Raw genomic sequence first — 26,483 nt, 5'->3', positions numbered from 1 at the left:
GTGAATGTGATCTTGGACTAGGCAGGCCTCTGCCCAAATCTGCTGCAGTGGTGACTAAGCTCCCACTCAGCAAGTCACTGGACCTATGGCACTGGCAGCTGTGGCTGCATCTGCTGGGCAGAGGCACGGGCAGCTCATGCCAGGCACACACACACAACTCCACGAAGCAGCAAACAGCCAGGGCCTCCCTCTTATATACCTCAAACCAACACTACGGGTCTGTGGTTTGTCCACGCAGTACAGAAATGTGCTTTTTACTCCGAATGAGGCTTAAGAAAATAATGGTTACAAAAATAGAACCATTTCACCCTTCCTGGGACCGCTCACCTACCTACCAGTATAGGATAAGAACTGGTAATTACACTTTTCTAAGAATGTCAGAGTCTTAATCTAGGTCTGCTCAATACCAGCTACAGTGAAAGATAAAACTTCAGTCAACATGAAACCCACTTTAAAGACAAAGAGTATATATCTATATACATATCTATATATAAAATGAAAAAAAGACTTTTAAAAATTTAAAGCTGGTTAGAAAATTCTTATGTTATATGTGAATGAACAATATTGCTAAAAGGAAACTAGGTCCTTTTATTATAAAAAGCAGCTTTCAACAGTTAAAAACAGTATCAAATATAATAGCATTCCTTGAAATTCTAACCCCATGATTATGATTTCTAATTAACAGGATTGGCTTTGACACCTGTGACTATAACATGATTTTACTAAGCCTGAGTGAATTTGACTAGACATCAGGAAAATGGAAGGGCAGAGAATTTAAAGAGTCAGCAGACCTGGGGGCTTACTGCTTATTTTACTGTCTAACCCTGACCACCTCTAAACCCATGGATTCTTATTTCTCCTTCTGTAGAATACTGATAAGACTATTTCTCTCCTTTGTTTGCTGTGAGTGTCAAACTAGACTCATCTACTTAGAAGTGTTGTATGAACACTGAAGACTTGTCGCACCAGGTGGCTATTGCTAGAGAAGCCACATCTTACCATGGATTTATTAAACAGACTTGGGTTGTTGGGAACAAATCTGGAAGCTGGGAGGGTAGTCCCTGGGCACACCACACAAGGAGAACTCTGCCCTCATTACTGGGCAGAACTGCCAAGCTCCCTGAGAACGAGTCCATGCCAACACAGACCCAGTGGATAACAGGCTACTAGCTGCATGGAAATCTCATCTTTTTTTAAATTCTGGAGATACAGTTTTCTTTATTTTGATTCTATAAATTTGGGTGGAGGGACAAAGCAGGAAGATGGACAAACTCACATGACATTAAAGATCATGGATACTGAAGGCCTAAGACAAAAACAAATCAAGATATTAATCACAATCTCCCCCAATTTTTAAAAATCCAACTCAGTCTCATATGAGCACAGTTATGTTTAGGTGTCAAAGGTGATATACAGACATGAGGCCAGATGGGAAGATGACTTCTATTCCTTCATCTTCAGAAATACAAGAAGCCGTTTACAGCCACCAGAAGAAAACTAAATAACTACAGTTCACACAGCCAACACTCAAGCCTTCATTGCCAGTTATAATGCTATTTGGGGAAGAAGTGGAGATTTGGTTTTTTCACTTTAAAAATATTAAATGCCTGACAGCTTTTGTTAAAGTATTAACATTTATTAAATATTTACCATATGCCAGACACTATTCTAAGTGCTCTGGATGTAAAAATTTAATTCTCATAATAATCTTAAGAGACTAGTACTATTATTGTCCCTACTTTTTAGAAGAGGAAACCATGGCACAGAGAAGTTATAAAACTTGCCCAAGGTCACATACCTCAATAGGGGAAAAGCCAAGACCTGAATCCAGGCAGCCTGCAACCAGAGATCAAACTCTGAACTAATAAATACTCTACCGCCTAGTAAAATGATAAATAATTAAGTAGAATATATACTTAAAAAAAAAAAGCATCTCCTAAAGGCCTACTATTCTTACACATATGAAACAAAAGATTTAAAGACACTAGATTTAAATGGAAGTTCATGGGCCAGTCTCCATTTATTAGTTAATTAATCATGTCATCACATTTATTTGACTTGGGTGCTTGAGGGATAGGAGGTGAAGAGGAAGCAAGTTACTGAGAAAAGTAACTACCACTATAAAAATACTGTTGCTCATCTGGAAATGCCTGACTAATCTAGTCTTCATAAACAGGTTTGATCCTGACCAGTCTCCCTTCTACTCCCAGTTCCCCAAACCCTCTCCTTGTAGGGATCCAGCACTTCCTCATGTTGCCCTTTGTTTGTCCAAAAGCCCTGATCAATCATCTCCTGCTGTGCCATCACAATAGAATTTTGCAGCCCAGAGCACTCTTCTTCATCAAGTCCTCTTCAAGTTGGCTCCAGTGGCTGAAGTCAACCAGATATGAAGGCAGAAAGGGTATATCAGACTAACTAAAGCACTAAAGCTTCCCAGGTGGCCCAGTGTGAAGAATCTGCCCCGCAAACAGGATCATCAGTACCATCTTTCTAGATTCCACATACATGTGTTAATATACAATATTTGTTTTCCTCTTTCTGACTTACTTCACTCTGTGTAATAGGCTCTAGGTTCATCCACTTCATTAGTACTGACTCAAATGTGTTCCTTTTTATGGCTGAGTAATATTCCATGTGTATGTGTGCACGCACGCACATATATACCATAGCTTCTTTATCCATTCAACTGTCAATGGATACTGAGGTTGCTTCCATGTCTTGGCTATTATAAACAGTGCTGCAGTGAACACTCGGGGACACATGTTCAAAAGGAACTCTTGATTTTACCTCCCTAATCTGTTGCACCCATACTCTTTCACCTCAGTTCAAACCATCCAGAATGCATCCCTTTAGGTGCTTAGGCCAAAATGCCTACAGTTAATACTGACTCCTCTCTCTCATTACCCATTACCCAATCTGTCAGAAGGTCCTGTTGGCTCTGATTCTATCCACCCTACCATACTCTCCACCTGAATTACTCCAACTGCCTCCTAATGAGTCTCACTGCTTCTCCCTGCACGTCCTTCACCTTCAGATTGATAATTCTCAACACAGAAGCCAGAAAGAAGAGAAATAAAAGAAAAAAATATGAGACATGAACTTAAATTCGTAAATAATAAGACACATGAAGTACAGCTGACCCCTGAATAACCTGAGTTTGAACTGTGTGGCTCCACCTACAGACAGATTTTTATTCAATAAATACTACAGTACTACCTGATCCATGGTTGGTTGAATCTGTGGATGCAGAGACACAGCCATGAGACTTCAGCAACCTCAGATTTTGGTATCTGTGGTGGGCCCTGGAAGCAACCCTCCACGGGTACTGGAAGATGACTATAACTAACTGTAACACTTACACCTATATCATGACTACAGCAATGATGAAGTACAGGCTACTAACAGGTATGCTGACAGGAAACTCAAATACTGTAAAAGGCACTGCTGTCTGTGACACAGGTTTTTTAAGACTGGGACAATACTTTTTCAAATTCTAATTAAATATGTTTTCCCTTAATTGGGGCTTCTCTAGTGGCTCAGATGTTAAAGAAATACTACTACTAGGTTAATAGTAAAAGTCACTATTTATATTTCTACCTCTTGATATAATGAAAAGATTGCGAGTACACATTCAAATGACCCCTGGAAGCAAAATGGAGTAGAAATGGCAGTTAATAGCCTATTTTTCTGAAAGGCATTATTTATTGTCTTAAAAAAAAGCAATATTTAATAATTTCATCCCTCACAGTCCTCATTCGGACAAGGCAAAATTTGCAAAGAATCTGCACAGTAACATACTCCAGTGGCTAGAGCAGCTCACAGGAGAAAGTATTAAAGTGAATGGAACATTAAATCAACTGGCTAGAAATAGTATAGCTTTCAGTGTTATCTGTTTATACCTATTTTTTAAAGTGAGAACATTTTAAAGTAGCAATCTCCTTCTGAAGAACAAACATATGTTAAATATTTAATTTCTTGAGGCTATAATGAAATCATCAAGAATGAAAAGCGTCAACAAATTTTTCCCTTACAGAGATATCTGAAGTTTAGGTTACTCCAAACCATCAATATTTCTACTTATCTTCCAACTAGAACTTTATTTACTTATATATCATTTATCCATTCAATTACCATAAAGCCCAGAGCCCCTAAAAAGGAAAGCTTGTTTCTATCAAACTAGAAAACGAATACTGTTTTTAAAAAGCAGTCGTCTGCTTCTGATCCATATTCATCTTCAGACCAAGATGTACTTGTTTATCCCCAAACACATCATGCTCCTTATGTGCCTTTCTAGGTTCTGTATATGCTATTTCCCAGGCTATTCGAGAATGCCTTCTCCTGCCTCCCTGCAGACCAACTCACCTTTAAAGTGTCGGCTCAAATGACCTCCACAGGCAGTCCCCCTTAACCTCTGCCGCTGCAGTGCTCCCCCGTGGGCTCCCACAGCACCTCCTGCATTCCATTATTTTTCTTTTTAAAGTTTCTTTATACTGGGGTATGTTCAGTGGCTCAGATGGTAAAGAATTTGCCTGCAATGCAGGAGACCTGGGTTTGATCCATGGGTTGGGAGGATCCCCTGGAGAAGGAAATGGCCACCCACTCCTGTATTCTTGCCTGGAGAATTCCATGGACAGAGAAGCCTGGTGGGCAACAGTCCACGGTGTCACAAAGAGTCAGACACAACTGAGTGACTAACACTATTACTATCACGGTTGATTAATAATAATGCGGTGACAGTTTCATGAGAACAGCTAAGGGACTCAGCTATACATATACATGTATCCATTCTCCCTTTCATTTCACTAATGCATCATTTATAACATGACCATAACCACTCACCCTAGTAAACTCTCTGGGAGTCAAAAGACTGGGCCATACCATGTCCAACAAAACTGCTGATGAAGAGAACAGCTATGGAAGATAATGGTGAAAGGCTCCGATCATTTTACAAAAGATCCAAACTTGGAGGTCTACTATTTCCTACAGTTTTGTGTTGGGACTTCCCTGGTGATTCAGTGATTAAGAATTCACTACCAATGTAGGGAACACAAGTTTGATCGCTGGTGGGGGAACTGAGATCCCACATACCAAGGGGCCACTCAGCCCTTTCACTGCAATCAGAAAAGCCCGTGTGCTCCAACTAGAGAAGTCACATCACAACTAAGACTCCGCGTGCCACAGCTAAGACCCGACACAGCCTAATACATAAATAAACATTAAACAAAAGAAAACCAAATTTGGCATATATACTACCAATCCTATCAATTTAAGGTTCAGCCAGTAGATTTTTTCCCCAGGGAAGAAATACATCTCCACAACTGACATTTAAAACAAGTGCCTTTGATTCACACAAAGTCTATTAAATGCATATAAACATTCACACTTATCAGATATTTACCAGAAAAAAAAAATTCCCCTATTTAGATTATGATTCATCCAAAAAATAGTAAGCACACACACAAAAAAGCATACCACAGACACTTCACAGGGAAAGTGGGTGTGGTTACTGAATACTACAACTCATGCCTTTCAGGGTCAAAAAGTGCTTGAACGTGGGCAAACTCCAAGAGATAGCGAGGGACAGGGAGGCCTGGCGTGCTGCAGTCCATTGGGTCACAAAGAGTAGGACACGACTTGGCAACTGAACAGCAACAAGAAGACTAAACTCCCACTGTAAACTGTAGAACCATGTGTGTACTTACGATTACCACCTACAATGTCTGGTCAAAAGATAGAGAAAGGAAGTATGAGAGGTGAGTACATAGCACAGCAGAAACACCCATGCACAAAACTTAGCCACCAGAGCCACTAAAGTAATCTACAGAGATGGACAGGGGATTCAAGAGGTATGCAATTACCATATGTACACTCATGCTTTATAAGATCACGGTTTCATTTCATCTTCACAGCCACCATGGAAGACAGTTATTGTTAACCTCGATTTAATGGTTTAATGATTTCCGATAAGCCCGGAAAGATAAAAGCAACCTCACTTGTCCCATGTGCCCCCATCTCTCTCAATGGACAATGGCCCCAGTTCTCTGAGCCTGCACCACAAATCAGGTACTAGGGACGGATATATACGTGGGGTGACCACTCATCCAGGTTTGCCTGGAATAGCCAGAGTTTGCATTGGTATCCCAGCATAATTATCAATAGCACCATGGTTCAGAGAGTAAAGAATGTGCCTACAACGCAAGAGACCGGAGTTCGATCCCTGGGTCAGGAAGAAACCCTGGAGAAGGGAATGGCTAGCCACTCCAGTATTCTTGCCTGGAGAATTCCATGGACAGAGGAGTCCAGCAGGTTAGAGTCTATGGATCACAAAGAGTCAGACACGACTGAGTGACTAACACTTTCACTTTACTTTCACTCTCTAAAGTGTCAGGTTTGAACAATTATATAGTCTCCTTAAGCATAAAAGAAAGAAAATCTACTTACATAAAAATATATCTAGCCTTTGTCTGAAACAAGACTGAAACATTTGGGGAGAGCATCACTATTTTGATAAAAATGATGACTGTTATCATTCATTGAATTTTTGACATACAAAGTCCTTTACACATGTAACTTACTCTTCAGTTTAGTTCACTTGCTCAGTCGTGTCCGACTCTTTGCGACCTCATGAACCACAGCACGCCAGGCCTCCCTGTCCATTACTAACTCCTGGAGTTCACCCAAACTTATGTCCATCGAGTCAGTGATGCCATCCAGCCATCTCATCCTCTGTCGTCCCCTTCTCCTCCTGCCCCCAATCCCTCCCAGCATCAAAGTCTTTTCCAATGAGTCAGCTCTTCATATAAGGTGGCCAAAGTATTGGAGTTTCAGCTTTAGCATCAGTGCTTCCAGTGAAAACCCAGGACTTCTCACACTCCTTGCAGTCTAAGGGACTCTCAAGAGTCTTCTCCAACACCACAGTTCAAAAGCATCAATTCTTCGGTGCTCAGCCTTCTTCATAGTCCAACTCTCACATCCATACATGACCACTGGAAAAAACATAGCCTTGACTAGACGGACCTTTGTTGGCAAGTAATGTTTCTGCTTTCTAATATGCTATCTAGGTTGGTCATAACTTTTCTTCCAAGGAGTGTCTTTTAATTTCATGGCTACATCACCACCTGCAGTGATTTTGGAGCCCCCTCAAAATAAAGTCTGACACTGTTTCCACTGGTTCCCCATCTGTTTGCCATGAAGTGATGGGACCGGATGCCATGATCTTAGTTTTCTGACTATTGAGCTTTAACCAACTTTTTCACTCTCCTCTTTCACTTTCATCAAGAGGCTTTTTATTTTTAGTTCCTCTTCACTTTCTGCCATAAGGGTGGTATCATCTGCATATCTGGGGTTCTTGGTATTTCTCCCGGCAATCTTGATTCCAGCTTGTGCTTCCTCCAGCCCAGCATTTCTCATGATGTACTCTGCATAGAAGTTAAATAGCAGGGTTACAATATACAACCTTGACATACTCCTTTTCCTATTGGGAACCAGTCTGTTGTTTCAGGTCCAGTTCTAACTGTTGCTTCCTGAGCTGCATATAGGTTTCTCAAGAGGCAGGTCAGGTGGTTTGATATTCCCATCTCTTTCAGAATTTTCCACAGTTTATTGTGATCCACACAGTCAAAGGTTTTGGCATAGTCAATAAAGCAGAAGTAGATGTTTTCCTGGAACTCTCTTGCTTTTTGGATGATCCAGCGAATGTTGGCAATTTGATCTCTGGTTCCTCTGCCTTTTCTAAAACCACCTTGAACATCTGGGAATTCACGGTTCATGTATTGTTGAAGCCTGGCTTGGAGAATTTTGAGCATTACTTTACTAGCGTGTGAGGTGAGTGCAATTGCATGGTCGTTTGAGCATTCTTTGGCATTGCCTTTCTTTGGGATTGGAATGAAAACTGACCTTCTCCAGTCCTGTGGCCACTGCTGAGTTTTCCAAATTTGCTGGCATATTGAGTGCAGCACTTTCACAGTATAATCTTTCAGGATTTGAAATAGCTCCACTGGAATTCTATCACCTCCACTAGCTTTGTTCATAGTGGTGCTTTCTAAGTAAGGCCCACTTGACTTCACATTCCAGGATGTCTGGCTCTAGGTGAGTGATCACACCATCATGATTATCTTGGTCGTAAAGATCTTTTTTGTACAGTTCTTCTGTGTATTCTTGCCACCTTTTCTTAGTATCTTCCGCTTCTGTTAGGTCCATACCATTTCTGTCCTCTATTGAGCCCATCTTTGCATGAAATGTTCCCTTGGTATCTCTAATTTTCTTGAAGAGATCTCTAGTCTTTCCCATTCTGTTGTTTCTCTCTATTTCTTTGCACTGATCACTGAGAAAGGCTTTCTTATCTCTCCTTGCTATTCTTTGGAACTCTGCTTTCAGATGCTTATATCTTTCCTTTTCTCCTTTGCTTTTCGCTTCTCTTCTTTTCACAGCTATTTGTAAGGCCTCCTAAGACAGCCAGTTTGCTTTTTTGCATTTCTTTTCCATGGGGATGGTCTTGATCCCTGTCTCCTGTACAATGTCACGAACTTTCGTCCATAGTTCATCAGGCACTCTGTCTATCAGATCTAGTCCCTTAAATCTATTTCTCACTTCCACTGTATAATCATAAGGGATTTGATTTAGGTCATACCTGAATGGTCTAGTGGTTTTCCCCACTTTCTTCAATTTAAGTCTGAATTTGGCAATAAGGCGTTCATGATCTGAGCCACAGTCAGCTCCTGGTCTTGTTTTTGTTGACTGTATAGAGCTTCTCCATCTTTGGCTGCAAAGAATATAATCAATCTGATTGGGGTGTTGACCATCTGGTGATGTCCATGTGCAGAGTCTTCTCTTGTGTTGCTGGAAGAGTGTGTTTGCTATGACGAATGCAAAGTCTGAGTTTTTGGCAAAACTCTGTTAGCCTTTGTCCTTCTTCATTCTGTACTCCAAGGCCAAATTTGCCTCTTACTCCAGGTGTTTCTTGACTTTCTACTTTTGCATTCTAGTCTCCTATAATGAAAAGGACATCTTTTTTGGGTGTTAGTTCTAAAAGGTCTTATAGGTCTTCATAGAACTGTTCAACTTCAGCTTCTTCAGCATTACTGGTTGGGGGCATAGGCTTGGATTACTGTGATATTGAACGGTTTTCCTCGGAAACGAATAGAGATCATTCTGTCGTTTTTGAGACTGCATCCAAGTACTGCATTTTGGACTCTTCTGTTGACCATGATGGCTACTCCATTTCTTCTGAGGGATTCCTGCCCACAGTAGTAATAACTTACTCTTACCCAACATCAAATGAGAAAACTGCAATAGAGGATTCCAATCACACAGAGAACTGAATGGTACCTGGACTGAATGGTCCATTCAGGTAGATGGAGGCACTGTCTCAGTTCACTGGGACAGAAACCAGGTCACAGACGACGACTCTACCAGGACGAACGTCACTGGTGCATTCAGGAGGAGATGCAGACAGTCTCACAATTACCCACTAATCTCATTTCACAAACCCAGCCAAATGGAGGAATGCAAACCAGCAATAAGTATTCACTGTAATAGTCAATGTGTAAGCTGATGGTCATATTTGCCTTTAAGATTATTCTGGTGATAAAAGGAGGCAACTTGTAAAGAATCCTGTGTAATACACACACATACACGTGTGTGTGCGCACAGACGCAGCAACTGTTATATAATTTTAAAAAAGTTACAAATACATATTCCTTGCATACAAAGATACCCAAGAAACTGTTAACAGTGGTACTTTTAGTTAAAAGATGAAAAATGAAAGGAGGTAATCTTATTTTGCATTTTATCCCTTTCTATACATTTTGTACTTACTGAATTACTTTAAGTTAGCAATTTCTTTCAATATATAAGTTAATCCTTAGTCACAAAGGGGCTCTGGTGCCCTCAAATCTATAAGCATTACTGGAAAATATTGAGCTGTATTCAGAAAAAATAGCACAAGTAAATTAACAAGGTAATACTTCAGCACTGAGAGGTACAGCATCTCTGTGAAAAGAAGGAACTGGGGACAGAAGCAAGACTGGTTAGGACAATATTGTTTATGAAGACTAGATTAGAATAGGTATATTTCCTAAAATTCCTTAAATTTCTTGAGCAGGCATAGTCATGTAAACAAAGTGGAGTCAATGGGGAAATGGGGCAGAAACAAATCATAAATCAAAGTATCTATGAAATTAAAATAAATATCCTAATTATCTCATTCAATCTATGAAGATTTTATTAAGTTGATTCAGTGTCGCTGGCAATCAATCCTGGAACATTTAGACTGCCGTGACACTTGATATCACAGGCACGGGGAAAGGGAAAAGGAAAGGGAGGAGATTTAAACATAGGGAGCCACTGCTCTTTATCATTCCCAGGGATTCTGGGTCCCACTTCGGGAAAGCACAATCCCAGATACACAGCTACACGCCACAGTCTAATATGAATGGCAGCCTGGGAATGCAGACTGTCCAGCCCTGCCCGGAGACTGATGATCCCTTCAACACTTGATTCCGTGTATAGTCCATCTCAAGAAATATGTCTTTATAGTAAAATTTTCAATAAGGCATAGGATGAATCTCAGACACGGTCACAGTCATGGTCAAACTTTAAAAAAAAAATCTATTTTCAAATTTCTGAATACAAATATATTTGTTTTAGAGAACCTGTAATAAACTACCTACAGATAAACAGGTAAATAGGTAGACAAAAAGATTATAGTACCGGCCACAGAGTAGTCTGTCTTCTAGTTGCATTACATGAGCAGTTTGATCTTTTTTATTTCTCCCAGTGCCAACATCAGGAATTCCATATGTCTGCTTATGTTACATTTTGCATGCAGGTCACTCATACCACATGATATTAAAGCTGAACAAACCTTCACTCATACCACATGATATTAAAGCTGAACAAACCTTTAGGTCTACACCTGTTTGTATTTTTGTTTAAACTGTCCACTAGGAACTATTTAATAGAATCTAAGTTTTCTTTAAGTTGTTACAGAATATTGAGCAGAGTTATACAAGAGGTTCTTGTTGGTTATCTATTTTAAATATAGTAATGTGTACCTGTCAATCTCAAACTCCAAAGATATATACAGGGGGCCAAGAGGCACAAGATGCCAAGAAAAGATGCTCAACATTGCTGATTATTAGAGAAATGCAAATCAAAACTACAATGAGATATTACCTCACACCAGTCTGTATGGCCATCATCAGAAAATCTATAGTAAATGCTTGAGAGGATGTGGAGAAAAGGGAACCCTCCTAAACTGTTTGTGGGAATGTACACTGTATAATGACTATGGAGAACAGTATGGAGGTTCCTTAAAAAACTAAAAAGAACTACAAACTGATTTTTTCAAAAACATTTACTTATTTATTTTTGGCTGTGCGGGGTCCTCATTTTGGCGCATGAACTCTTGGCTGCAATACTGTGCTCAGTAGCTGTGGTGCACAGCCATGGCTGCCCAGCGGGCACGTGGGATCTTAGTTCCCAGACCAGGGATCGAACCCAAACACACGTCCCCTGCACTGGCAAGCGAATTCCTAACTACTGGACCACCAGGGAAGTTCCTACGAACTAATTTTTAACTGGGCATTTATTTTCTTACTGACTTGAAGGAGTTCTTTACATATGGGTATTAACTCTAAAAATATATATGTAATAATATTCACACATACACACACACACATAGAGAGAGAATACTTTTTATGAGTTGACATATGCAAATTTTAATTTTTTTAATGTAACTATATATATAAATCACTCTCTTTTTAAATCTTTATATCTGTATTTTACTTTATCTTTCCCTAAAAACCCCAAGTAAGTCATTTCTGAACATTCTCTTCTAGTGTATTTATTACTACATTTTTATATTTGTTAGCTGTTACTTTTAATCAATATAACATTCTTCTGGGCTGTCTATTCTGTTTCAAGTACTGTTCTACCTTATGCTATTTTTGACATCATGCTATTTTTGAATCACTATTTATTAAAAAGCAGAGACATTACTTTGTCCACAAAGGTCCATCTAGCCAAGGGTATAGTTTATCCAGTAGTCATGTATGGATGAGAGAGTTGGACTGTAAAGAAAGCTGAGTGCAGAAGAATTGATGCTTTTGAACTGTGGTGTTGGAGAAGACTCTTGAGAGTCCCTTGGACTGCAAGGAGATCCAACCAGTCCATCCTAAAGGAGATCAGTCCTGAGTGTTTATTGGAAGGAGTGATGTTGAAGCTGAAACTCCAATACTTTGCCACCTGATGTGAAGAGCTGAATCACTGGAAAAGACCCTGATGCTGGGAAAGATTGAGGGCAGGAGGAGAGGTGGACGACAGAGGATGAGATGGTTGGATGGCATCATCGACTCAATGGACATGAGTTTGGGTAGACTCTGGCAGTTGGTGATGGACAGGGAGGCCTGGTGTGCTGCGGTTCATGGTGTCGCAAAGAGTCGGACACAACTGAGCGACTGAATTGAACTGAGTTCACCTTTATTATCCTTTATATAAATATTTCTTGGCTCTTATTTATTTTATAAATATGAAATTCAGAATCACCTGTAAAAAATTCCTGCTGATATTTTGATTAGATTATATTAAACTTATAAATCGATGTAAAGAGATGGAAAATAATTAATGAATTGTCTTCCATTGGGAGTCTCTGCATCCTGAAAGAAAGTTAATGGTTTCCTTCCTACATGCCATTTGCAGTTCTCACAAAGTTTAATCCTCAGCACAATTTTTGTTGCTACTATGAATGGGTTCCTCTTTTCTCACATTTTGGAACAGGTTATTATTACTATATAGATCATGATATTGCCATTATTTGCACTGGAACTTTACTACAGTCTATCAATTTTAGTTGATTGTCTGTGATTTTTTTCATTATCTACAAATAATTTTATCCTCCTTTCCATCCGTTTTCTCTCTTGCACTTTTTTCTTAATATACTGATTAGGTATTTCAAAGATATTTTGGGCAGTAGTGTTGACAGCTAGTTTGCTGCTTATTCTAATAGGAGAAAAAAAATCCTGTGTTTCACCATTACTGGTATTTTGGCTATTAACAGCTTGATTCCAATTTTGTTTATACAATTATAGCTACTTCCCAGACAACAGAAAGAGCTGAAATATCTCTCAACAGTGAGACAGAGGGTGATTTTATTTTGCTTCACATTTTCCCGGTAAATTATTGACTAGGTTTTCTCAATCTACCTTTCTATATTTTAAAATTCCAATTTTACTGATTTATGTTTTTTTAAAAAATCATCCATTTGATTAAGATTCTCAAACATATGTGGAGAAGTATATATAAAAGCATTACCACTTTTCATTTAGATAACTACAGTTATATCCCATAACTGTTCATTGTGTATATATTTATTAAATGAGACTAGCCATAAACTCTTCCAATTTATTTTCCATGTTTCCTAAATTGAATGGACACACACATCCTTACCTCACTATTTCTAAAATTTCTTGCTTCAGGAGAACACTTTTAACTCCAAATAATCTTGGTTAGCAATGAGTATCTTGCAGAAGGCAAGAAAGAAGCAAACCCTAAAAAAAACTTTCTCTTTAGAAATATTGTACTGTTCCTTGTAAAAGATAACAGATCTAAACATAATATCTAGATACAAATTTCTCAAAGTAAACCTATTCTGCTAATAAAAATGACCTTCATCTTCTTTTTTAAAATATATTCATGCTTAAGACCACAGTCCAAGATGTCATAAAATATTAACAATCTGATATTAGGAAATTCATAACATCCCCAAATCACAACTTCATGAAAACCAGATTCTAATACTGTTTAAGACTTGCACATTAATAAATGTGTGTGGCAATCTCTTCAAATCTTCAGCAAATCCTGTTTCTTTCATATTTCATTAAGTAACCATTATACTGAATCTGTCTTGCCATCTAAAATAGCTTGAGATACATTATCAGAAATATATCAACTTCTAATACAAACAGCTACATTTTTCATTTTTACCGTACCAGGAAAATTTCAAAGTGCCAAAAAATGCAAACTGCTAACCATTTCCTAAAAACAGAAATGAAATAATTAGGTCACAATAGATGGCTCCTTTCTCCTAGAAAAAAAAAGATGATGATGAATGCAACTGGAATGTTTATTGTCACTGAAATTCTTTAGGCCTGGATTCCAGGCCTTGATGCAGGTTACTATGACAACTTAAATTACAGAAAATATTCCTCCTTCTTTCTCTACAAGACCATTTCAAGCCTCCTGAAGCCTGTTTGGATCAATCTATAACAACAAAAAAACACCTCTTTACAAGTTTTAACAAAAATGCCCCCATCTAAACCCTTAAAACCAAGAACAAGCATATAAAAACAAATTCCATTAAATCTACAGGGGATAGAACACCTAACCTGAAAATGTACATACAAAGCTTCAAATATAAAATGCTGAGAGTACTCTGAAACTGCTCCCCATTACCAGAGGCACAGGGTGTATTACCACCATATGCTTCATTACAGAAACTATGGGAAATTACTTGCAAGGCAGTTTTGAAAGAAGATTATAGAACTAAGCCGTGTTTACCATTATTTTCCCCTCACTAATGCTTTTTACAGGAAAGCACCAGAAAAGGAGGGTAGGGGAATACTACAGTGCTATTTAGAACAGAAAGAAGCATAAATAAGCAATCTGTAAAATCTAAACTTGGTTTTACCTCATCTTTTACACAAAACATGGGCTTTATTTTATAGTTAGCTCTCACACAGCCTCAACTTTATAAAACTAAGTAAGATGCCTTTTGATAAATAACACTGTGAATTATTCTCTATCTTCATTCTCTAAGAGAATAATAGCTTAGGAGAAATTGCATTGTGATGAAGAAAGGTGACGTAGTAGAGTTATTCTGATTTTTAAGTCAGTAAAAATTTAAAGTAGCTGCATTCAAAAAAAAGAGGTAGTTTTACAATAAAGCAATACTAAGAATTTCAATGTTGGTTTTGCTGCTCATCAAAGTTAACATGACTAAAACGACATGCTTCATTTGAGAAGGCTAGGAAACTCACATGTGCTGTTCCTGTGAGTAAGCTGGCTCAGTATTTAAATGGGCAAAAAAGTTTTGTTAGTTCAAACAAAGTTTTATTTAAAAAAGAAAAACAGAGCAGTATGCTTAATGCTAAAGGGGTCTCTTTGCTCTTGAAGTCAAGAATCAAAGACTGTTACTGAGCATTTGAGAAAAAACAGTGAAAAATGAAAACTTTTCAGCAGTTAACTCCAAGCAACTCAGATATCGCTGTCCTATTTGTATTAGTAAGTAAGTACTAGTGTTCCAAGAGAAACAAAATAATTGAAGCATTCAAATCCAAATGTATACAATCCTTAAATGTTAAACCTGAAGCACAGTTCCTTCATGGTGTAACTTAAACATCAATCCTCCTGTATTGAAAATAATGAATGTGTAAGAGAAAGACCTGTAGAACAGTTCTGTCAATAATAGGAGCTAAAACTAAAACTTAAGTGATGATACAATCATGGAGAGAACTTTAGTCAATGGAGCTACATAATACAATACAATTCTTCCTTATGCTTTTTTTTTCTTTTTTCTTTTTTTGATCATGCCCACTGCATATACTTATTGTTTTTTTAAATTTTAATTGCAGGCTAATGACTTTACAATAGTGTGGTGGTTTTGCCATACATTGACATGAATCAGCCATGGGTGTACATGTGTTCCCCATCCAGACCCTCCCTCCCACCTCCCTCCCCATCCCATCCCTCAGGGTCATCCCAGTACACCAGCCCTGAGCACCGTCTCATGCATCGAACCTGGACTGGCAATCTATTTCACATATGATAATATACATGTTTCAGTGCTATTCTCTCAAATCATCCCACCCTCGCCTTCTCCCAGAGTCCAAAAGACTGTTCTTCACATCTGTGTCTCTTGGTTTTTTTCTTTAGACTATATTACAAATTGCAGGGCTCAACTAGGATTTTTCAGTGCTCATATGAATATAATGAATTTACCTTATTACAACCAGACTACCCTTCATTCTCAACACTTGGAGCCTTCTAGTCATAATTTTTGCAAATGCCAGAGCAATGCAGTAGAGTCCACAAGAGAACTGAACTGATGTGAACGTGAACTTGTGGTTTTAGGAATCCACTCCTTCCACAGCCTAGCAATTACTAGAAGGCTCTAAGGGGAAATTAATTTATAGGAGACCTTCAAAACTTATCATCTAGGCAAAAATGCAAGCACATAACTTTTGTAAATGAGGGACTAAGGAATTTATATGACAGCATGCTGGTTGGTGCCCTTAAAGAGTTTATTCACCTGTAAAATGCGAACAGTTTATTCGTAAGTGATTCACTGACTACAAACAAGGTCAAATTATTTCCCCTCTTGAGACCAATAAGTCACCTTAATGTTCAAGAGACAAGAGACCATACACATTGAGCATACAAAAATCAAGGGGAAAATGGTCGTGTATTCCCACCTCAGGGGCTTTTGTGCCCCGTTATTTAATGAAGCCAATTATTACATTCAGATGGAAACTCAAACTATAAGATATATTTCAGACTTACCAAGATCTTCTAATCTTCAACTGTTAGAAATTACTTCTCTGTTTTAAAAGAAATTGCCAAGTTTAAAGCATTTTAATAGAATAGTGCTCCGGAAGCCCAAGAATGGTGATACACCAGTTTGCAAAATTTTGCCTCAGACTCCAAGTTTGAATCTCACTGCCTTATAGAGGCAGTGAGACAAAAGATACTATTGCTAACCACGCTTTGTACTTATTTAAATGAACTGTTTACAAATGATTTGCTAGTGAACACAAGCTCAGAAAGTCTCTCAAAACTTTGAAAATTATTCTTTAAAAAGCCACTGGAAGTGGTAGTCTTCTAGGATGCAGGAATGGAGTACAAACCTGCTGACTCACCTTCTCGGGCTGGAGTCCCAACTGGGAGCAGTGTGAGGTAGTCTTGAGGAAGGGTGGAGCACCAGACAGGTCTTCTAGGAGGAGCTACGCAGGCACCTGAAAAGGTCCACAGTGTTCTTAGAATCCTGGCTAACTTTTATCTTAGACATGTTAAATCATTCCCATTTTAACTTTTAATGAAAGAGAAAAATACACAAGCTTTTAGCTTCAAATGGTTTTTCCAAAAAGAATTTTTCCTCCCCTCGTGGGCCCTCCCCTCTGGTCATCTGACTGCAACGCTTGTGGGGTAGATTGGTTTGGTTTCAATTAGTGTGCCTTTGAAAGAGGAATTTTCGTTGTTTCTCTAAAAGGTCATTTGATGGGCCCATGGTGTTCTAGGAAAGATGTTGTGCCTTCTTTTTCTCTGGACCAAAGTTCTCTGAAATACCACAATAATTTCTTAAAAGCAGTTTAGCAGTTAGACATTTGGAAAACTGCCTAACACCAGGGTCTAAAAATGAAGCTGAAGGGGAGAACTTGGGGTTTTCAGTCTTTAAAAAATAAAAACAAAAACATGCCACATTCTTCCTTGGTGAGTACAAATGACAACCACTGGCTAACCTAAGAAACAGGGTAACTTGGCACCAGTTCTTTTGACCATTCACTTGCCTAATACTGTGAGAATGTGAAACTCTGCCATGACATTAAAAGCCAAAGAAAGAAATCTTGGCCACAAGATGGGAATTGACGCAATTCTTATGTCTGCCACATTCAGACTATGCCTTTTGCAGACGTTTCTGGGTTTATTTATAGAAAGGTTGACTTTAGTAACAAGACCATGTTCCATTAATGACACTTTTTAAAAATATACCAAAACACCCAACTACTTTTATTATGAATAGGAAATACCACCCCCCAAAAGTTGATAGTCCTTAAAGTCTTAGCTATGACATAAAACAAAGTATCAAATTAGAAACAGTATAGAACTATCTGCTGCTGCTGCTAAGTCACTTCAGTCGTGTCCGACTCTGTGCGACCCCACAGAAGGCAGCCCACCAGGCTCCCCTATCCCTGGGATTCTCCAGGCAAGAACACTGGAGTGGGTTGCCATTTCCTTCTCCAATGCATGAAAGTGAAAAGTGAAAGTGAAGTCACTCAGTCATATCTGACTCTCAGCAACCCCATGGACTGCATCCTACCAGGCTCCTCCATCCATGGGATATTCCAGGCAAGAGTACTGGAGTGGGGTGCCATTGCCTTCTCCAACTATCTGGTGGACCCCAAATCTGAGGCAAGCTATCAGAAAATATATACATTCCAAACACAACCGAGGAAGGGAAAATTTCCCTCTTCCAGAGAGCACTGGGTTCTCCCTGTTCAGCTTCTACACCCCTGTGTGGAGACACTGCTTCCAAATCTGGTTACTAGTCAAGTACTTCATATAAGTCAATAGCTGTTGTAAAAGTGCCCTTCATTTTCAGGTTACTTTTTCCATGGTGTTACAGCTCCAAGTGCAGAGGTACATTAGTGCATGCTTCTAAGTTCTAAAGAAAAGAGTAGCACTCACATTAAAATATTCTCTAATGAAAATGAACAGGCTTTAAGCCAACTAGATACCATAGAATTCCTGTTTCATCATCTTCTATCAGATGGGTTAGAGCCTTCTGGCTTCAACAAGACCTACCTACCTCCTCAAGGAGCTATAAGACAGACACAGATTTGAAGCTAACACCCCTTTGGTAAAAGAACATGTCCACGGATTGTGACATTGTCCAAAAAGCAAGAGGGGTCCACCCTGCTAGGAGAGAGGGCTTGCAGAGAACTGGGTGGTGAATTCAGAGCCACGTGAGACGAGGCAAAATAGACTAATCACCCTGATTTCTACCTTGGACTTAGAAGCTAGCTATATGTAGTTTGGCTGGCAAAGGGATTCTTATTTATCTAATTCAGAATTTCTTTCCCCATCTATCTTCTTTTCTTTAAAGCCTCATCACTCTTTCTAGCTTTGCTTTTAAGCAAGTCTTTTGGAATTGGGAAGTGGGTACTTGAAAGTAGTTTTTAAAATTGACATGTGTTGTTGTTTAGTCGTAAAGTAGTGTCCAACTCTGTGACCCCATGGACTGCAGCACACCAGGCTTCCCTGTCCTTCACTGTCTCCCAGAGTTTGCTCAGATTCATGTCCATTGAGTCCAGGTGCTATCTAACCATCTCACCCTCTGCTGCTCCCTTCTCCTTTTGCATTCTATCTCTCCCAGCATGAGGGTCTTTTCCAATGAGTCAGCTCTTCACATCAGGTGGCCAACGTATTGAAGCTTCAGCTTCTGTATCAGTCCTTCCAATGAACATTCAGGGTTGATTTCCTTTAGGGTTGACTGGTTTGGTCTCCTTGCTGTCCAAGGGACTCTCAAGAGTCTTCTCTAGCACCAGAGTTCAAAAGCATCAGTTCTTCTGTGCTCAGCCTTCTTTATGGTCCAACTCTCACATCTGTACATGACTGGCTTCCTGCCAAAAACCAGATCATGTTTGCCAGGCTTGTGAGTAAACCATCTTGGCAGATCTTCTAGTTCCAGTCAAGCCTTCCTGTGGACCACTTACAGCACAGGAAAAAATCTGGGCTACAACCTCATGAAACATCCTGAGCCCCAGCTGCGGCCCCCCTCAGTACTTTCCTGACTTCCTAATACAAAGAAACTAGGTGAGATAAAATGCTTAAGTCCCTAAGTTTCTGGCAACTTGTTATGCAGCAATAGATACTGTCGCCCAAACAGCCTTTATTTAAATTAGCTCGTAAGAATGCAAACAGAAGTTGTTGATATAAATGAACACAGTATCAGGATACTATGGGCTTTCCAGGTGGTTTAGGGTAAAGAATCTGCCTGTCAACACAGAAGTCACATGAGATGCAACCCCTGGATAAGGAAGATTGCCTGGAGTAGTAAACGGCAAGCCACTCCAGTACTCTTGCCAGGATAATGCCATGGACAGAGGAGCCTGGCGGGCTACAGTCCATGGGGTCGCAAAGAGTCAGACATGATGAAGTGACTGTGCATGCGCGCATAAGGATACTGCAATTCCTATATACTGAGTCCAAGCAAAACAGGATGGTTAAGGGTAACTCGAGAGCAAAGCAAATTCCAGTTTCTAAGAGGTGTTGCCTTTTTTCCCCATTAGAATGCAGAAAATGCAAAAAAAAGAAAAAAAAATTTTTTTTTCCAAGAAGGCAGGCCCTTCATTTGCTTGTATTAATAGATGTCTCTGCACAACTGCTGATTAATTGTTTGATATATTCTCTTTCCCCAAACTAGGTTCACCAGGATGGATAATAAATGGATAGCAGGGGCATTTTTATTACTGTAGAAATCAGGAAAGAGCTTATCATTGCCTATTCAAGTCTCACAGGTGATATAAGAAAACGCCTAAAGGATGCTACTCTCTACTCTCCAAGATGCAGGAAAGTTCAAAAAGCACATTCCTTCTTATTGAAAAAAGAACACCATCTAACATTCAAATGTAAATATTCAACTGTAAATAAAATGTGATGGCACATTTTCATAAGTGCTATCCCTTTGTTTTCACAAAATAGAACCACAAATATAAAAATCAGAAATTCTCTTAAATTTCTAATTTTTTCTAATAAAAGAAAGGTAGGAACATTCAGTTTTTTTTTTCCCGTTTTTGATACCAAAGCTCACAGATGTCCCACATCTTTGAATCATCAGCTCTGCTAAAAGCAACATGCAAAGGTAGTAAGGAAAGTATCTTGGGTTCTACATATTCCATATGAAATATTAAAACAATAACATGACTACAGAAACAGTAACGGAGATTTTCTATGGAAATGAATCCATTATGAGGCTATCAGCTATATTAGTTTGTAAAGCAGAGGGCAATGGTAGTAACAGTAAAAATAATTATTCAATTTTAATAAACATTTACTAACTCCTTACTATATTTAAAATACAGTAGAAATTTAAGGGGCTTTCCTGGTGGCTCAGATGGTGAAGAATCTGCCTATAATGCAGGAGACTGGGGTTCAGTCCCTGCGTCGGGAAGATCCCATAGAGGAGGGAACAGCAACCCACTCCAGTACGCTTGGGGCTTCCCTGGTGGCTCAGATGGTTAAAAAAAAAAAAGATAGTAAAGAAATTATGAAGGTAAAGTAACAAATGAATTTCATTCTATCAACTGTGCAGCTTTGTGAGATGTAACTAATATTGTGTTGGCCAACCCAATATGTAGTAATAATACCACCAAATAAATGTTTTGGAAGCATTAAAGAGACTTGTAAAAAAAGCCTACAGTAGAGTTCATATCCTCAGAGATATTCAAGGAGTTTTTGTGAAATAAGTCTTTCTACTTGTATTATGGCTGTAAATTTTCTTAGCTTTTTCATATTAAGATGTTTGAAGTCCCTAGATGACAAAGATGAGGTTCACAAAGATTAGACAATTCGATTTGAACCCAGTTAATGTCTTTTAAATGGTTGAACCCATGTATCCTGTGGCTCCTGCACTGGCAGGTGGATTCTTTACCACTTGAGCCACGTGGAAGCCCAAGTAATAGTTCAGTTTGCTCAGTTGTATCCAACTCTTTGTAACCCCATGGGTTGTAGCATGCCAGGCTTCCCTGTCCATCACCAACTCCCGAAACTTGCTCAAACTCATGTCCATTGAGTCTTTGATGCCACCCAACAATCTCTTCCTCTGTTGTCTGCTTCTCCTCCTGCCTTCAATCTTTCCCAGCATCGGGGGCCTTTCCAATGAATCAGTTCTTTGCATCAGGTGGCCAAAATGTTGAAGCTTCAGCTTCATCATCAGTCTTTCCAATGAATATTCAGGACTGATTTCCTTTATGATTGACTGGTTTGATCTCCTTGCAGTCCAAGGGACTCTCAAGAGTCTTCTCCAACACCACAGTTCAAAAGCATCAATTCTTCGGCACTCAGCTTTCTTTACAGTCTAACTCTCATATCCATACATGACTACTGGAAAAACTATAGCTTTGACCAGATGGAGCTTTGTTGGCAAAGTAATGTCTCTGCTTTTTAATATGCTGTCTAGGTTGGTTGTAACTTTTCTTCCAAGGAGCAAGCATCTTTTAATTTCATGGGTGTAGTCACCATCTGCAGTGATTTTGGAGCCCAAAAATATAGTTGCTCACTGTATCCATTGTTTCCCCATCTATTTGCCATGAAGTGGTGAGACCAGATGCAACAAGCTTTGTTTTCTGAATGTTGAGTTGTAGGCCAACTTTTTCATTCTCTTCTTTCACTTTCATCAAGAGGTTCTTTAGTTCTTCTTCGCTTTCTGTCATGAGGGTGGTGTCATCTGTGTGTCTGAGGTTATTGATATTTCTCCCAGCAATCTTGATTCCAGCTCATGCTTCATCCAGCCTGGCATTTCTTATGATGTACTCTACATATAAGTTAAATAAGTAGGGTGACAATATACAGCCTTGATATACTCCTTCCCCAATTTGGAAGCAGTCTACTGTTCCATGTCCAGTTCTAACTGTTGCTTCTTGACCTGTATACAGATTTCTCAGGAGGCAGGTAAGGTGGTCTGGAATTCCCATCTCTTGAAGAACTTTCCACAGTTTGTTGTGATCCACACAAAGGCTTTGGTGAAGTCAATAAAGCAGAAAAAGATGTTTTTCTGGAACTCTCTTGCTTTTTTGATGATCCATGGGGTCGCAAAGAGCCAAATAGGACTGAGTGACTAAGGCACACCCACAAGGGATGTTGGAATTTAATCTCTGGCTCCTCCACCTTTTCTAAATTCAGGTTGAACATCTGGAAGTTCGCAGCTCGTGTACTGTTGAAGAGTTATTTTCAGAAGATCAACTGGAGAGTTTGTAGAAAGTAGCCTCAAATTATCTAGGTGTCTTTACTGAAGATCCTTTACTCTAGCTTGAGTTGGCCCCAAACCAAGAACACTGTTAAATGCATCCAGATGAAAGGACAAACGTAACCATGCTAATAGAAGCTTCGCTTCCCTATAGAACACCTACCAGAAAACTGTGACACTGGGACGCATGAGAGAACTACATCCAGCAGCTCTGGGAAAAGGGCTGCAGGATGACCGGTGTGGCCCAGTGATCAGGGTGGAACACGTGGCTGGATTAACGACTACATCCAGCAGCACTGAGAAAAGGGCCGCAGGATGACCGCTGAGGTCCAGTGATCAGGGCGGAACACGTGGCTGGATTAACGACTACATCCAGCAAGCACTGGGGAAAGGACCTTAGGATGACTGGTGTGGCCCAGTGATCAGGGCGGAACATGTGGCTGGATTAACGACTACCTCCAGCGAGCACTGGGGAAAGGACCGTAGGATGACTGGTTTGGCCCAGTGATCAGGCGGAACACGTGGTTGGATTAACATTTTGAGAGGAAACCAATGGGAGAGAAATGTTAGGTAGGAAAAAGACCTGAAGAATAGAAAAGGAAGCAGAAACAGGCTTCTTCGGCAAAGGACATATCATAAGGCTGTCTTTGCCACTTCTCAGAAAGTGCAAGGCTCTGGGAAGGCACAGTGATTTTCAGAAGAATTTAGGTGGAATTGCTATACCCTTCTGAACCCCTATACTCCTCCAAGACTGGCACAAACTCAAAAGAAATTAAATGGCCTTTAATTTAAATGAAGTAAACTACAAAGGTTAAAAAAAAAAAAAACACCTGATAAAGTTGTGAATTGTAACAATTTCTCTGAATACAATGAAAAGATTCTTTGGCAGCTTTCACAGTCTGTTGTGTTATTTGTCAGACCCACGTCCCTCCTGCATCATGGAATTCTGTCTGGTTTCTTCTTTACAGTCTCAGCACCTAGCACCAAATCTAGCACACTCAATAAACAAGGATGAAGGGCAGGCCAGGAGGAGGGTCTAGATAAAGCAGGAATTTGACATGCTATTTCCTGAGGTGGCAATGCAGGCAGCCAGCTGACAAATTTCTCTTTTCCTTTTCTCCCTACAAGGAAGGACTGGTGGGGGAGACTGGAGGAGGGTAATTTTTTTAACTGAAAGAAAACAATTTTTAACCAACAAACTTGTGGCTTTATTTTTGCATTAATATAAGTGAAAGCTCAAATACTGATTTCAACTGACACTCCCCAATCACCCTGGAAATTTTCCTAAAAACTACAGATTGATCTGGTTAACCTCTTCCTAGCTTATCAGATTTCATTATTCAGCTGGACTGTTATCAATTAACCATCTGTTCAATACTGCTATCAGACAACAGGAAAAATCCCAAGGTTGTTTTTAAATACCTGACAGTTCTGACTAGAAGGTTGTTTGCATGGATGTTTTAAACTTTCTCCCATTTTTTTCCCTAATGGTTTCAAGAGAACTAATTTTTAAAAGCCCCTACCCTAGGTGGTTCAGTGGTAAAGAATTTGCCTGCCAATGCAGGAGCCACAAGAGATGTGGGTTTGATAAGATCTCCTGGAAGAGAAAACGGCAACCCCATGCCAGTATTCTTGCCTGGAGAATCCCATGAGCAGAAGAGCCTGGTGGGCTACAGTCTATGGGGTTGGAAAGAGTCGGACATGACTTAGTGACTAAACATGAGGGATTTCTTTTTTAAATAATGTGAATTAATTTCAAGTGACAATGATTTTCATTCTTCATTTAAAATAAGGGATAGTAGAAAATGTTTAGGCTGTGTTTTAAAAAAAATAATAAAGAGCAAAGAATATTCTACTACTAAAATTGGAAATTACTATAGTATGTTGGCATGTTCAAGTACACTTTAAACAATTACCTAATTTCCTAAATTACAGTTTCAAAATTACGTTAATCCTGAATAAATGTCATTTCAATACAAAGATAAGTATAAGCAATAAGCCTACCTTAAGCTGAAGAAAAGAGTATCTTTTAAAAGAATATGTTTAAACAATACTTATGCCAGGCACTTGTGTGGATTACACTTCACCTATTTCTGAAACCTTATCATTTCTTGCCTGAATGTCTTAAGGAAGGGACATCCTTAGATTGTTTTTGGAATTACCATCTCCCACAGTTTGTGGTCCACTTCTGATGTACTCTCTCCCCTTGCTGACAGCACGTGGTATTGACTACAATGCTGTGTTAATAACGTCCACTTTGGCTCCAGGCTAATTAAAAGAAAGCTGAGAGGGGAGACTGCACAGATCACAGCACCTATGATGGATTCAACTCAGACCTCGTTCCAGTTCATACCAGCTCGCTGTGTAGTGATGAACTCCCAGGTGTGGGAAAACGGCAGAAACACACAAGGGCTTCCCTGGTGGCTCAGAGGGTAAAGCGTCTGCCTGGAACGCGGGAGACCCGGGTTCAATCCCTGGGTCGGGAAGATCCCCTGGAGAAGGAAATGGCAAACCACTCCAGTACTCTTGCCTGGAGAATCCCATGGAGGGAGGAGCCTGGTAGGCTACAGTCCACGGGGTCGCAAAGAGTCAGACACGACTGAGCGACTTCACACACACGAGGGGAAAGAGGATAAAGAAGGGGAAATTATTAAAGCCAGAAGACGCAGCAGTCACAGAGAACTTCACCAGAGTTGTGAGACGCCAATGACCACAGGTCAGACATGAGGGGAACTCAAGAGAATAAGCCAATGGATATCTCATCTCCCACACACTTTGGAAAGAATCTGGGTTAGGAGGGCAGAGGGGCTCCCCTAAAAGGCAAGCTGCCCTGGCATACTCTGCACAGTCTGCATCTCAGAAGGCCCCAAAGGGCACATGGAATCCAGGAGTCCCAATGGACCTGCTGAGCCAAGAAGCGCAATGTCATATGCACTGTATGAATTCAGGGCTCCAAAGAGCAAACTCGCCTTGTCCTCTGCACATCCTAGAGGCAGAACAGCCCACACCCTCCCCCAGCTCTGCTGAAGTAACTCTGGAACAGTCAGAACCTCCCTGGGCCTCAGGGTCTCATCTGCAGGGCCAGCTCTGGGAAATGAGTGCAGCTGAGTGTCTGTTCACTGGCAACATCCCTCTGGCACTGGAAGACCACAGGATCCTGGAGGAGGAGGACCTGATGCATGTCAATCATCAAGGCCATGCCCACCTTCCTGGTGCAGGGAGAACCCAGATTGGGATGCTGGGGAAACCAGACTAGATGCAAGTATTTCAGCCCTTTCAGACTGAGGGCAGGCTCACTACACGCCAGAGACCAGGAGAACTGTCTGCTTCTTCTGGTGTTTCTCTCAACACTGTAGTTTACAGACTTTTCTGTGTCAAGCCACTGGGTCTCCTGCATTGGAGGCAGATGCTTTAACCTCTGAGCCACCAGGGAAGCCCGTTCTAAGTACTTTATGCATATTATTTCATTTACTTTCATTAATTCATAAGAATCTCTCATTTTCTTTTAGCCACAGACTTTATTGTTTGAATATTTGCAACTACTATTCTATACACAAATTTTAATTTCTTTCAAAGCTCTATATTCCGTATTGCTAAGTCACTTCACTGTCCATTTTATGCCACATTTCCATCCAGAACTATTTCCCAAATCACAATCTGGCTGATTGTATGCTGTTGTTTAGTTGATAAGTTGTGTCCAGCTCTTTGCAATGCCATGGACTGTAGCCCACCAGGCTCCTCTGTC

The 26,483-nt window shown here is 39.9% G+C and overlaps 1 protein-coding gene across 2 annotated transcripts in view; it reads right to left on the bottom strand.

The window, feature by feature from the left end:
* RASSF8 (Ras association domain family member 8) overlaps positions 1-26,483 on the bottom strand; it is a 127,636-nt gene that overhangs the window by 68,728 nt on the left and 32,425 nt on the right. Inside the window, exon 2 of one of the 2 annotated variants that reach the window (XM_040234573.1) lies at positions 16,914-17,009. The gene's annotated coding sequence lies outside the window, so the exon portion shown is untranslated. Of the gene's footprint in view, positions 1-16,913; positions 17,062-26,483 lie in introns of those variants that run through there. The other variant, XM_040234574.1, reaches the window with a different exon arrangement.

The sequence above is a fragment of the Oryx dammah genome, unplaced genomic scaffold (assembly GCF_014754425.2).
Source record: "Oryx dammah isolate SB20612 unplaced genomic scaffold, SCBI_Odam_1.1 HiC_scaffold_29, whole genome shotgun sequence".
Lineage (NCBI taxonomy): Eukaryota > Metazoa > Chordata > Mammalia > Artiodactyla > Bovidae > Oryx > Oryx dammah.
The sequence above is the reverse complement of the archived record's forward strand: the minus strand, read 5'-3'. Positions and strand labels throughout refer to the sequence as shown.